The sequence below is a fragment of the Equus przewalskii genome, chromosome 13 (genome assembly GCF_037783145.1).
Source record: "Equus przewalskii isolate Varuska chromosome 13, EquPr2, whole genome shotgun sequence".
Classification (NCBI taxonomy): domain Eukaryota; kingdom Metazoa; phylum Chordata; class Mammalia; order Perissodactyla; family Equidae; genus Equus; species Equus przewalskii.
The window spans coordinates 25924128-25937107 of NC_091843.1; positions in this window are offsets into that span (position 1 = coordinate 25924128).

Here is a 12980-nt window from a genome sequence, read left to right on the forward strand (position 1 = left end):
CTCTCCTTGGTCAGCGCTGTGCAAAAATAAACTTCCCACTCTCTTCCACTACACCCGGTGTCAGAGATTGGCTTGCTGAGCAACGGGTGAGCGAACTTGAGGTTCGGTAACATGACTTCCCCCACTGACCCGGACTCTGCAGTCCCCGATAAACTTCCATTGTGTAACACATCGCAGTTGCGGTATTTACTTGCATAATGTCTATCTCCCTTCCTGTCCTAAAGTTCCATGAGAGCAAGCTCATATCCACTTTGTCTCTCAAAAGATTACTTGCATAACCTTTTATTTTGAAAAAACTTTAGGCTTAAAGTGGCAAAAATAATAGAGAGTTCCCATGTACCCTTCACCCCGCTTTCACTAATGTTAACATTGTTAAAAAAAAACAGAATTCAACGAGTAAATTAAAGATCTAATTGGCTTTATCCACCAATTCTTAAATCAAGGAGGATCCTATCTAGCAAAGGGAAAGGAGCTCCAAAGAGCTACAGAAAACAAAAGGTTTTTAAAGGCAGAGGGGAGGTAGGACAAGGAAGGCATAAATGAAAAGAAGGATTCTTTCAGACAAGGTTACCTTCCTTTAGGAAGGGTCTCTGAGGCATATTACCTCATTAGTGCTGACCAGAAAATTCCAGACTGACCAGTTAAGGTTGTATTCCTGAGGAAGGTTGAACTGCAGTTAGGTTAGGTATTAAATCTCGGCTTGGTGACATGGGCTTAGCAGAACCATTCTGGCCTGTTGCTTCTTTTTAACAACATCTTGCATAACCATAGTACTATTATTGAAACCAAGTAATTAACATTGGTGAAATCCTATTTCTGGTTCTTTTCTAATCCAACATTCAATCCAACATTTCACAATGCATTTAGTTTTCATATTTTTATTCTCTTCCAATCTGTGACTGTTCCTCAGTCTTTTCTTACTGTTGAAGACCTTGGTACTTTTGAAGAGTACCGGCCAGTTATTTTGTAGTGTCTCTCAATTTGAGTTTGTTATCAAGCAAGGAGGCCCACTCCCCAAGGTGCATAACAAGCCAAAATTATGGCACCTGCTTTTGAGAAAAGAAAAGGCTTTATTGTGAGGTTGACTGACAAGGAGATAGGAGGCAAGGCTCTGGAATCTGTCTCCCTGATCCAGTGTTTGGGGTGAAATTTAAGGAGTTAGAAGCTACTAAGCTAAAGCTGTGCCCATGTAAGATGACTGGCTAGCTGCAAATGAGTCCACGTATGGTAATCAAGTTACTTGAGCTGCTGGAAGCTGGGTTTTCCTTAGTGAAGGACTTCTGGTTTCATAAAGGGCTCAGTTGGCAACATTTCTGAAGATTCTTGGTTCTGGGGTCATCCTGGGGCTATGGGTTTCTGCCTTGCACATGTGCAATGCTGTCTCTGTTATTGAGCAAGGTTTGATTAATTAACAACCTGTTTTAAGGAAGTAAAATTAGCTTAAGCTGGTCAATGTTTTGTGTGCTATTTCAATTCCCCCCTTTTCTTCGTACATTCTTCAATCTTGAGGGAAATAGGGTAATGACTGTTCTAGCTACTTCCTGCTGACTAGGAGCGTAGATTGTTCCATCACATTGAACCAGTCTCTTAGTCTTGATGATAGGTCAGTCCAGTTAAATTCATTTCAGGAGTCAGTGATGCAAGTGGGCTCCCAAAGTTAGGCCTATATTATGTAAGCAAGCAATCAGGTATTTAATGAGAAGCGTTTCTATGGAAACAAAAAGAAAAACAAAGTTAATGGTTGGAGCAAATTATAAACCAGTTCCTGGGCTCAGGGAACAGACAGAAATGTCTCTGATGATGTCATCAGATGTTAAAGTGTATTTTTGAGTGGCTTACACAGCCACAGGCATGAAGATTGTCTAAACATGGGCTATTGTGGTGATCTCTCAAATTTATATCAAGTCATCCGACTTCAATTTGCAGGGCTTCAGGAAAAAGGGTAGTTTCAGTTCTCAGTGATTCCAAATGAAAATGATGGGAAAAAATTAAAATATTAGTTTGGAGATTTGGAGCCAGATATTTCAGGAAACTAGAAGAATCCAGGATCCAGTCCAGTTTACAGGTAGAAAACAAAACCTCAAAGACTATTAACAGAACTAGAATGTGTTTCTACTGAAACATAATTTTCCTCTCTAAAATCACCCTCATTTTACTAAAGATAGCCAAATTAAGACTAATTGGTTTGCGAAATAAGTTTAGTTTCAATAGATGACCCAATTATTTACATAAGTACAGCAAGAATACCAATTGATCATATAGGCTCTTTTAAATCTGCTTTGCTGGAACTTTTCATAAAGAATATCAGATTGAATTTTAAAGGCCTCTCAAGGCCAGGAAAGCCAAAGCCAAGCTAACACTTTTCATCAGCCTCTACCTGCAATACCTCTAGACCTGGGTGAATTCCTCTCTTTTCTTGAGGTTCTCCAAAATATCCTGAGGTTCTTGCACCTGCCAGGAAGTGACCTTTTCTACTCACCTGGTAATGTTGCTGGGAATCTTGTAAGCAAGGTACCAAGCTGGTATTTCCAAGTGGCTTTATTTGTTCCATAAGTCAACCTTTCTTCCCTACAGCTGTCTGGTCATATCTGAGTCTATGTATGTCTTTCTCAAATACGACATTCAAGTCAAAGCCTTGCTAATATATCCAAGGTTTCCAATTGTATCTTGTTATAAGGAGAACAGATCCTTATTGAACTTATGTAACTAACTATATTGCCATGAAAATAAGAATATTCACTCATTAAGAGCTTCCAAATTCTGAAGGGATCAGATTTGAAAAAAAGGATAAATGTTTCAATTCTCTTTACAAAGGTGTACTTTACAAAATTGCTATGTCATCCTTAAATCTGGGAAAACAAAAAATTTTTAAAAATCAACAATATTTCAAACAAAAAGTCATAAAAATTATAACCATCTCATCAGTTCATTCAGTCACATGTAATCAACTCCTGATTTGATCTTTCACTAGCAGTTTTATGAAGCCATCAATTTCTCCATTATAGTTCTGTAATTTCTTACCAGTTCAGTTCTATGATCTGAAAGCTTATCAGTAACCTGTATTCTAGAGTAAATGTCAGAGTCCTTTCCATGAATCTCTCTGAAGATGAAACATATTTGCAAAAGCATCAGAGTAAAGCTGTTTATAAATGGCAAAAGACTTAAAAAAGGAAATTGATTAATAAATGTGGTTATTTCTGTGACATATGACATTTTAATATAATAACTAGAATTATGCCTGATAACCAGGACAGATCAGAATTTTAGGAATGTTATACAATTTTTTAAATACTTATAATAACAATCACACAGGCAATACCACCTAAGAAGGTATATCATTATTTATTTGACAATGCTTCCCGTGCAATTTAATACACCAAATAAGCCTAAATAGTTTAATATCTCTCTCTTTATAGAAAGAACAAATTATTTGAGAAGTCCCAGGGAGTCTCTTGGAAATTCTCAAAGTTACTTTAAGGTATTTATTTAGGATTTGAATTTTGGGGAAGTTTATCAAAAATATCAAAGGGTTTTAAAGCACTTGATCATAGGTCACTGTGAAACAATGCTTAGTTATCCATTTAACAGAAGATGTTAAAGGCAAACATACAGAGTTAAACAGTTTTTAATACCCTTAGTTTTCTTAATAGACATAGCTCAGCTTATTGAACATAGGAAATTATTTTAGCAGAACAAAATTTCTGCCTTTTAGGTAGACTTACTCCAAAATAAAGAAAAATCTTTTATGATCTCTATATGAAGAACAGACTAAAAGTCCCAGAAAATTATGCTTTAAGAGAAACAGCCAAATTCTAATTTTGCAGTAGCTTACTTTTGATATTAAAACTTCTTTACTTAATTAAATTCATTTTAATCCATGCACAAAACTTTTCCTCAGGGTTCCTCTTCCACAAACCTTCTATAACTGTCTTTTTATATTCAGAATTTGGTCCATGTCTTCCCTCCTTCCTAATACTTTAGGACAAATTTATCTTTCCTGACAAAGAAAAATATCTCCATTCCTTATACCTTCTTTTACTAAAAACATATATCTTCCTTTCCTCGAATACAAAGATGTTTTCCTTACTAATTTTTAGTAACTTTAATCACATATTAGAATTCTTAATCCTTAGAAACTTTAATTTTTAGTGAAAACTAAGAAGTAAGCAATTACGTACTGTCTTTTACATTAGCATTCTGTGGCTTGGTAAAGTTATAAATACTTTTTATCATTTCTAGAAGCATGTTACTTCATAGTACAATCTTTTAATAAAATACTTGACAAGCTTATTAATAGACCCAAACATCTTTTAGTTTCTCTGTAGTTAAGAAGACAAAAGTAGATAAACCTATATATAGTCAATGAATTTTCCACCCTTTAAATTAACCTAACAAAACTTCAAAGTTTCAAGTTACCAAAGATGTCACTTAGATCTAAATCATTTGCTCCCAAGAATTATGTTTAGCTGACAAATTTTGTAAGAGATAACACGAGCTTATGACTAATAAACTCAGGTAAAATAAAGGCTCCATGTCTGCATCATATCCAATGCTAATAACTCTAAAAATATGCCTATTTCAGTCAAACCAACAAACTTAAATAAGCTTTTATTTACCAAAGATTATTCCATATCATGTTAACTTAAAAAACATTTGGGTTAGTTTCTATTATATTTTGAAATAATTTATATAAGTGCTTACTTTAAGCCAATTAAATAGAGCTCTTTTAAAAATTATACCAACTGGAGGTTAAAAAAATCACACATATGTATAACAAATATAGACACACGTACACAGAGACTCCACAGCCTTTGTTTTAAAATTACTGCCATGAATCACATACAGTAATACAAGGCTCACTAGTTATGAAAAAACAATTGAATCCAAATTTTGTTTTGGCAGCTGGAAAAGTTAAGTTTACCTGCTCAAATGACTAAAGCTTTTGTTTTTCTGATAAGATTCATTTGCTTTTCAAAGAATAGCTCTTGGGTCCTGGAGAAGGTAGGAGTAGAAAATCTACATCACAAAGGCACAGAGAAAGTATTTAAGTTTTTTCCAAGATGGAGTTTCCACAGAAATGTTTGCCTATCAATTTCCAACATCACAATATCTACACGCATTTTGAGAGGAATAGGGGAGGTTTTGGAATTGGCAAAAGGACAGGTGAACTTTGAACCACTTTCTAGAGCCACATCTCTGGCCCTGCAGAGATTTGCAAGACAAAGACAGGCATTTCCAGTTCCCCAAAGAACTAGATTACAGCCTGAATGATAAAGAGGTTGACCCACCCTTCCAGCTACATTTTTGTGATTCCTTCTTTCTCTCTGGGTACCCAGTTTTACTTAAGCTTATGGGAGAAGGCTTGAAAAAATTCCTCTCTGGCTCTGAATATCAGCTATTGTTAGATGATGGCCTCCCATCTTATTTTCCACCTTTTTATCTATTCTCTAATCTCAGGAGATAATCCATTTACAAAAACTTTTGAGGATCTTCCCTGGTTTATGAATTTTAACTCTGACCCTTGTTTTTAAGTGTTCTTCTTAGATGATCTTATTTAATTCAAAGTTCCTCATAATGGCCATTGTTCTAAATCCAGTTTCTGTTCTTTATCCAAATTTTGGTTTTAAGCTTTTCTACTAATATTTGTGGAGAAGACACTCAAAATGCTAGAATTTTGGCAAGGATGTCTCTATAGCTGTTTTTCTTTCCTTTTACAGATTAGGTCTAATTGCAAGATGGTATTATAGTTCAAAGACCCATTCTCAGGCCACACCTCTCCTGACACCAATGAGTATTGGGGTCAGGCCATATTATAAAAGAAAATATGCCACTTACATTTCCCATCTTAGAGGGCTTTTCAAGGTAGCCACAACAAGCAGGTCTTTGTAGGGGTGGTGTTTAGGGTCTGAGAGCTACCTTCTAAAGGGAGTTTGTTATGGTCACCAAGAAACTCAGTCCCCAAACATTCAATTCAATTTAGACAAACAACATTAATATACAACAATACACAATACAATTCTACATATAACATAGATCAGAATACTAATGAGACTGCCAGGAATACTCAGAACCAAACTACCAGTAGTAATTTGTGGGTGAACCTTTTATCCTGTCTCTATCTTGAGTGGTTCAGGCCCAAGACTCAAGACTCAGCCCACCAGGATTCCCCAGAATACAAGTCAAACTTACATTTCTAGGGGATCAAACCAGAGAGACAAGGTGAAGGACAGTCGCTTTCTTAAAGGTACTCACTCAGAGCCCAGAGACATCTTGATCCAGAAGTAGTTTTGATGTGGATTAAGGCTGCCCCAGCTAGAGAAGCCCAAGGTGACCTGGCCTACATGCCAAACTATACGACCCAGTGGACTTTTTTATGATATGAATTAGGACCGCCCCAGGGAGAGAAGCCCAGGGCATCCTCACCTACATGCCGATCTATATGGCCAGATTCGTATCTAAAGTTATATGACCGCACAATAACCAGACCCCATCTGCACTGAAATCATTTAATGACTTTTTACATCATCTTTTCTTTTCTCCAGTAAAAATAAGTCACGTACCCATGCCTTATAAAAATTAGCCCTAACCCTCAACTCGCGGCAGCAGCAGGAGCTCTGACTGCCCGTGGGTCCTGTCCCCACGCACCAGCTCTGCCTGCCCATGGGTCCTGTCCCCATGCCAGCGGGGGCAGCAGCTGCTCTGCCTGCCCATGGGCCCTGTCCCCATGCCAGCAGGGGCAGCAGAAGCGGCAGCAGCAGAAGCTCTGACTGCCCATGGGTCCTGTCCCCATGCTATTCCACACTATTCTCTAAATAAAAGAGCACTACTGCCAGATCTTGAGAGTCTAAGAAATCTTTCTTTCGACTCCTCAGCTTACCGACCCCGCATCATTTCTGGTGGCCCGTACGGGGACTTGATTCATCAGCTTGTGAGCTCGAGTTCTGGTAAGTGCCCTTTTCTTCCTTGTGCCTTTCTCTTTTTCAAGGATGGATCTAAATTCACTTCTCCATCGGGAACTTTCTTGGATGGCTGTATGAATCCACGTTTGCTGCCCATGGCTACTCTATGGGGCAAATTGTGGCATTCAGCCTGAAGAGAATCAGTACCTTAAGCCTGAAGGTGATGGAAAATGAATTAATCCATTCCTTCCTGCTCTTTTTCAAGGATGGATCTAGATTCACTGCTCCATCGGGAACTTTCTCGGACAGCTGTATGAATCTACGTTTGCTGCCCATGGCTACTCTATGGGGCAAATTGTGGCATTCAGCTTGAAGAGAATCAGTACCTTAAGCCTCAGGGTGATGGAGAATGAATTAATCCATTCCTTCCTGACTCTATCTCTAATAGACAAATTTTACGTGGGCGCGGGTCAGCCACTTAAGTCATTAGGACGGCCGCCAATCTCCAAGACTCCCGTGGAAGCTTTCTTTTCCTAAGGCTGGATTGGGATCCCTCCCTCTGGCACCTGACCATGCTCTGAACTGCGAGGAAAGTCCCACTCGGGACTCCAGTTCAAGGAAAATACCAAACTCTAACCTTTGGTGGAGAATGGGAACCCCTTCTTGGGAGAATGGCTCCAGGATGCAATTGGGTAGAATGTCCCCCAGACTGGCGGAAAATTCCTCACTGTCTTTCTCTTTCTCACTGTCTTTGTCCTTTTATCCTGGGGACCATTCACCAGGCACCTATTACTGCCAGGCAGAATAGGGAAGATGTTCAAGGGATGACCCCATCATCCCTTGCTACAGGAACTCCATTGGGGGGATTTTCAAGGTAATGGCTTCCTTTCTCTGGGACCATTCACCAGGCACCTATTCCTGCCAGGCAGAATAGGGAAGATGTTCAAGGGATGCCCCCATCATCCCTTGCTACAGGAACCCCAATGGGGGGATTTTCAAGGTAATGGCTCCTTTTCTTTCTCCTTTTCTCTCGGGGACCATTCACCAGGCCTATGCTGCCAGGCAGAATAGGCACCAGGCACCTGTTACTGCCAGGCATAACAGGGAAGGTATACAAGGGATGCAATGCCGGGGGACGCCCCCATCACCCCTTGCTATAGGAACCCCAAAGTAGGAACAATGGGTAGGACGCTGCCCTATGTTCAGGGGAGATTTTTCACGGTAATGGACCCGTTTCTTTTGTCTCTCTTGGAGTTACAATGGCCACTTTCATCTCCTTTCGAGCTTTGCGACTGGGAAACAAAGAAATCTTTAAAGAGTAAAAGACTCCACCCCTGGGAGCCCCAACTTTGGGTTTCTGGGCCTGATCACCCCAGCAACCCTAAGTGGGGGTGCCCTCTCTTGACAGTTGACTCATTGAGTATTTTAGTCACCTACTGAGTCGGTTATGAGGGTAGGAGACCTGTGATTTATTCTGTGAACTGTCGTGCTAGCGTAGTGTGCCCCAGCACGGGAACTGTTGTGTGACTCTTATCTTGATAACCCTCTGGAAGAGGCCATGAGGGTGAGGTCTGATCTCTTATTTCCTTTCTTTGTCTGTTTTGCTCATCATCTCTTCTGTTGTCACCAAGTCGAGGTTAAGTTCAGGCTAGACCTGACCAGAACCTTGACCTTCTGTAAAATTGGAAAAATAAGCCTTTTGCCAGGGATTTAACTCTCAAACCTGGCTCTGGGAGCCCCAGCCTCCAGCCAGTTCCAGGCCTTTGCCTCCTGCTTCCCTACCTCAACTTTGCTGGCTCAGAGACAAAGTGCCCAGGCTGAGCGGGACTTGACTAAATCTTATAACTATGTCAACACCCGCAATCGGCCTCTGCACCCTTTCTCCAGCTGCTGTCAGTCAGACACTGGCTTTATCGCCACGGGGAAGGCTCCTAAGCATCCCCAGAGACCCACCCTGTGGATGCATTCTAACTCCATCTGGGAGAAAATTTGAGGGGTTTCTCTGTGCCTTTGTGATGCAGTTGGACAGGTAGATCAACCTGGAATGTAATTTGAGTTACAATCCAGTTTCTGGGAAATCAAGAGCAACTGTCCCTAGAAAATCCTTTCAAGACTGGAAATACAGCTCTAGAGGCAGTTCAGATTCCACCTAGTTCTTTTATCACGAAAAGGATTATCATCTCCCCTCTCCAGGAACTACTATCTAGCCCATCACTAATTCCTAAGACTGAAGAAAAAAAAAAAAGAAAAAAAGAAAGAAAGAGGAGGGGAGAGGAAAAACAGCCATAAGCATGCCCTTGCCAAAAATCTAGCATTTTGAGTGTCTCCTCCACAAATATTGGTAAAAAAAAAAAAAACAACAGCTGTGCAGTCTCTGTGTACATATGTCTTATGTATGTTATATGTGTGACATTTTTACCTCCGGATGGTATGGCCAAATTAAGAGCTCAGTTTAATTGGCTTAAAGTAAGCGCTTACATAAATTCTAAATGTAGTAGAAATTAATCCAATGTCTTTCAAGTTAACTTGATGTGAATTAACCTTTGGTAAATGAAAGCTTGTTTAAGTTTGTTGGTTTGATTGAAAATAGTCTTCTTGTCAGAGTTGTCAGTATTTGCATACGATGCAGGCATGCAGCCTGGGTTTACTTGTCAAATAAGTTCACATTGTCTGTTAAATTCGTCAGCAAAATAATAGCTTTAAATGATGACCAGTTTTGTCTAATGTCTCATGAAGTTTTTGTGGGTACAATAACTGTTTTATGGTCTGTATACTTGAAAAAAAAAAAAACAGCTTCCAAATTGTTTTGATAACAATCTTGAGTTTTGCCAAGTTAAGTTAAATGATAAAAATCTGAGCATCTGGGTCATTTTTGGACTGGATAGCACACAAGCATTATAGCTAAACTTATCTAAGTTATCTACTTTTGGCTTCTTATTGCAGAGAGGCTAAAAGTCTTTGGGTCTGTTATTGTAAAGCAGCGTGCTTCTAGAAATTATGAAGTGTTTAGAATGCTGGTATAAAAGACAATTCGTAATTGCTTACCTTTGTAGTGTTTACTATGGTCTGTTAAGGGTTAAAAGTTCTTATTAACCTATATAATTAAAGCTACTGGAAATTAATAAGGAAAACAGCTCTGTATTCAAGGAAAGTTAAAATGTATGTTTTCAGTAAAAAGGGTATAAAGAATGGAAGTATTTTTGTTTGATGGGTTAAGAAAGATAAGTTTGTCCTAAAGAACTAGAAAGGAAAAAAGACTTTGGGACAAATTCTGAAGGCAAAAAGAAAGTTGTAGAAGGTTTGTGAAGGAGAAATTCTGAAAGGAGTTTTATGCCTGGTCAAGTAGACTAAGATTAGAGTAAATCCAATTAAATGAATGAATTTTAATGTTAAAAATAAGCTGGTTCAGAAATTAAAATTTGGTTTTCTCTCAAAGTATAATTTTTTTGAACTTTTGGCCTGCTCTAACTCTACCTAAAAGACAAATCTGTTTTGTTAAAATAATGACTGAGGTCACTCTTAAGATTTTTGACTCTTTCTGTTATCACTTTGAATAGATACCTGAGCATTATTTCACAGTGAGCGTTGTTTGAACAAGTGTTTTAAAGTCTTTTGGTATTTTTGACAAGCTTCTCGTCAAAAATATTGAAGTCCTGAATAAAAGGGTTTCTTTTGAAAATACTAAATTGCATGGGAAGCACTGTCAAATAAGTGATGATAAACTTTCTCAGGTGTTATTATGTGGGTAAATGCTATTAATATAGGCATCTTAAAATTATATAGCATTCCTAAAATTTGATCTGTCCTGGTTATCGGTTGTAATTCCAATTGTTATCTTGAAGTGTTGTATGTCACAGAAGTAGTCAAGTTTCTTTATCAATTGCCCTTTTGAGTCTTTTGTCCATTTACAGATAGTTGCTGTTTTACTCTGATGCTTTTTGGTTTTGCAAATATGTTTCATCTTCAGAGAAATTCCTGGAAAGGATTCTGACACAAGGGTTCTAAACTACAGGTTTCTGATAAACTTTCAGATTGTAAAACTGAACTGGGTAAGAAATTATAGAATTCTAACAGAGAAACTAAGCTCATAGATCTGCTAACAGAAGGTTAAACTCAATAATCAATTATACAGGACTGTGTGAACTGATGAGGATGATTATAATTTTTTAGGACTTCTGTTGGAAATATTGTTGAGTTTTGATGTGTTGTTTTGTTTTCTCATAATTAAGGAAATCTTTTTCTCTTTTCTCTTATGCTAACTATGACTTACAGCAATTTAGCGAAATACATCTTTATGAGCAAAACTGAAACATTTGTCTTTTTCTCCCGACCTGATCCCTCCAGAATTTGGAAACTCTTTGTGAGTACGGTTATTTCATGGCAATATAGTTATTTGCATAAGTTCAATAAGAATTTGGTCTCCTTATAACAGGACACATTGGTTATCTTACCAAGGCTTTGACTGGAATGTCATATGTGAGAGAAATATACAGGCTCAGATACGACAATACAGCTTTTCAGGAACAAAGATTGGACTTTCTGGAACTAAAGCCACTTGGAAATATGGGCCTGGTACCTTGTTTACAGAGATTCTGGCAATCTTACCTGGTAAGTAAGGAAGCTTGCTTGTCTGGCAGGTGCAAGGAACCTCAAAATGTTTTGGGGGACCTCGAGAAGAGAGGAGTCCACCCAAATCTGGAGGTACTGCAGGCAAAATCGGATGGCAAGTCCTTGGCTTGGCTTTTCTGGCCTCAAGAGGCCTTTACAGTTCAATCTGAGATTCCTCATAAAAAAAAAAAATTCCAGCAAAGCAGATTTAAAAAAGCCTGTATAATCAATTGGTATTCTTGCTGCACTTATGTAAATAATTGGCAGACCAGTTAATCTTAATTTGGCTATCTTTTATAATAATGAGGGTGATTTTAGAGAGAAAAAAATTATGTTTCAGTAGAAGGTATAGTACACATTAATGGATATTAGATTCTAGCTCTTCTCTTCCGCAAGATTCATCTGTTACTAATCATAATGTTTCCTTGTGGCCATCCATCTCTGATACCTGGGAGTTCCCTGGCCACAAGCAAACCTTTTCCTTCAACACTACTGCCCAAATACTAACTAGATTTGCCTTGTCACAGGTGGATCATAAACGACAAGTTCCAAAGGTAAAGTCCCCAGCTTATCGATACACACAGGATGGACTATATCAAATTTGGGACGAATATATTTGGCTCACTCCTACTAGTGGTCAACTCAGTCAAAAGGCCACTCTATGTTGGGAACAAACCAATCACACCTGTGATACATGGCCTAATAGCACCCAACCTATGGGAAAATTCCCTGTCATATGTGTTCTCATATCATAACCTTAAAAAATACTGATTGGTTTGAGACTGACTGGGATAGACGGCCCAGCACGCGTTGGTTAGCCCCTAATGGCACTCAGTGGCTATGTGGCTCCAACTTATGGCCTTGGCTGCCAACTGGATGGATTGGACGATGCACTCTAGGCTTTGTCTGGATGCAAGGTAGAACTACATTTACTATATCTCCTCCTGCTAACCTATCCAACCTGCAACAGCGCTGGACCTGCTCTGTCTTCCACTGGTATGACCACGTTGCCTCAATTTTCCTTCCCCAGTTAGGAATCAAAAGTGTCATCTGGCCCATGGAAGCTCTTAACAAATTTACTATGAAAGCATTAAAATGATACACAACATAGCCTTTTTCTGCTTGATTTAGAAGTGTCCCAAATGGTTAAGGCAGTCCTCCAAAACCGAATGGCACTGGATGTCTTGACAGCAGCACAGGGGGGCACTCTTGCCATTATAAAAACTGAATGTTGTGTTTATATTCCTGACTACCATCAAAATATCTCTGGCTTCGATCTGAAACCATAAGGCTTCTGGAAGAAAACGTAGGCAGTACACTCTTTGACATCAGTATTAAAAGGATCTTTTCGGACACCATGCCTTCTCAGAGAAGGGAAACAATAGAAAGAATAAACAAATGGGACTTCATCAGATTAAAGAGCTTTTTCAAGGCAAATGAAAACAGGATTGAAACAAAAAAGCAACCCACTAA